Source organism: Rhinolophus sinicus, chromosome 16, assembly GCF_057876585.1.
Source record: "Rhinolophus sinicus isolate RSI-liver-muscle chromosome 16, RSI-T2T, whole genome shotgun sequence".
Lineage (NCBI taxonomy): Eukaryota > Metazoa > Chordata > Mammalia > Chiroptera > Rhinolophidae > Rhinolophus > Rhinolophus sinicus.
In genome coordinates this window covers 89116283-89118556 of record NC_142516.1, presented here as the reverse complement: position 1 = coordinate 89118556, position 2274 = coordinate 89116283, and the positions used below count along the sequence as shown (strand labels likewise).

The 2274-nt window shown below is 37.9% G+C and overlaps 1 pseudogene; it reads left to right on the top strand.

Moving 5' to 3' along the window:
- The first annotated feature begins 1830 nt into the window (after positions 1–1830).
- LOC109457013 (cytochrome c oxidase subunit 6C pseudogene) lies at positions 1831–2056 on the top strand (annotated as a pseudogene).
- Positions 2057–2274: the final 218 nt, after the last annotated feature.

Here is a 2274-nt window from a genome sequence, read left to right as displayed (position 1 = left end):
ATCTTAGGATGAATATTATTTTTTGCCGGAATGGGCAAGATCCTGTTTCTCTCTTTTTGTTTTATAGATGTAAGTAATGAGAGAACTGGTTAACATAAATAAATAGATGAAAGTAGGAGGAATTTTGTTTAATGCTATCTCTCCAGTATTATGAACTCTACGGGAATTCCATACTAAAAGTTATGTAGAAATCGGTCTGTATTTGTTTCCTAGAGCTGCTGTAAGAGAGCACTGCAGAATGGGTGCGTCAAATCAACACAAATTCTTTTTGTCCTACCATTCTGGAGGTGAGGAGTCTGAAATTAAGTTGGCAGTTGAGCCAAGCTCTCTCTGAGGGCTCTACAGGATAATCTTTCCTTGCCTTTTCCAGCTTTTGTTGTTTGCTGGCAAGCCTTGGCCTTCCCTACCTTGTAGATGCACTATCCCAGTCACACGGACATCTTCTCCAGGAGTGCTGTTGTTTTTTCTGTGTGTGTCTGTGTCTATGCTCAAATTTCCTCTTTGATAAGGAGACCAGTCTGATTGGATTGGGATTCACCCTAATGGCCTCTTTTTAACTTGATGACCTCTGTAAAGACCTGATTTCCAAATAAAGTCACAGTTAAGGTACTGTGGATTAAGATTTTAAAATACATTTTTGGGTGGACACATTTCAACTCACAACATCATTTATTATCAAAAATTATCTTAAGGACCTATCAGCTGACATCCTAATTGAGTCTTTCTTCAATTTTGTTGAAAACAAAGAATTGAAAATAGAAACTATTGTAAACCATAATATAAATGGAGGCACTTTAAAATGGTGCTGGAGCTGCCATGCTAGAAGAACAGCCTGGCACATCTTATGCCTGAAACCTTGGATGTTAAAACAGGGCAAAATAGGGCGGCTGGTTGTCTCACTGGCTAGAACATGGTTCTCATAACACCAACAACACCGGTGTGACAACCACATGGGCCAGTGAGCTGCACCCTCCACATCTAGATTGAAAAACAACGACTTGACATGGAGCTGATGGGTCCTGAAAAAACACACTGTTCCCCAATATTCCCCAATAAAAACAACAAAACGAACAAAAAAAACAGGCAAAATAATCTTTAACTGGGCCTAAGGCAACATCACATCTCAAAGAACTATTTTCAAACATAACAAGAAAGCGGTAATTATGACTACTGGATTGATGACTACTAGACTGAAAATTAAAGACATTGTTTGCAATTAACATCATTCTCACGTAATCTACACCAATAGCAATGCCTTCCTTCTATTGATATAATTTTTCCCCTTTCCCTTCTCATAAATATCATCATCTTTGTCTCTTAATCATAACACTATTTGACCTTCTGCCTGTATCAGTGCATCCCAATAGCTATTCTTTGATCTCAAAGAAATGCCTGTTGCCTCTCACTTTAAAAGGCTTTTTATTTTTAAGTTAGCATTATTCAATCATAAGAGTCATTCATTTACATTAAAACTGGCACCAGTATTTCAAATTGTCCTTTTGATGAGCACCATGCCTGCTAATTGTTTTAAAGTGAGAGAAGGGTGGATGTGAAAGCAGCAGCTTTACACTAAGGAGTTCTCAGGCAGGTCAGTTGTAGTAATGAGCACAATTGTGGATCTGGAAACTGGTTACAATCATGCACCCCTTAAGCACGGGATATATTCTGAGAAATGTGTCCTTAGGTGATTTCGCTGGAGTATGAACACATAAAAACAAGAACAAAATAAAAGAAGACACTCTCAAAGGTTATAACTAATGTTATAAATAATCACTATGGTCCATTTCTCCATCCGGAAGGACATTGGTATTAAGGCAGAAAATAGCTACCATGTCTTCCAGTGCTTTGGCGAAACCTCAGATGCGTAGCCTTCTGGCCAAGCATCTGCAATTTCATATTGTTGGAGCAGTCATTGTTTCTCTGGGGGTTGCAGCTTTCTATGTTTGCTGTGGCTGAAGCAAGGAAGAAGGCATATACAGATTTCTACAGAAATTATGATTCCATGAAAGATTTTGAGGAGATGCAGAAGGCTGGAATATTTCAGAGTGCAAAGTGATTTCAGAGTGTCAAGAATTTCTTTGAGTTGGCTTCCAGGGAAATTTGTCACTGACCTGTGTTCCTGAACTATGCAACATGGATATTTGGGCTAAGGGATAGTTTCTCTTGATAAATAAACAAATGTTGTAGACAAAAAAAACAAAAACTACTATGGTATTATATGAGGATAATTAAATTAGAAACACAGAACTTAGACAGCTTTGAAATTAGTTACAA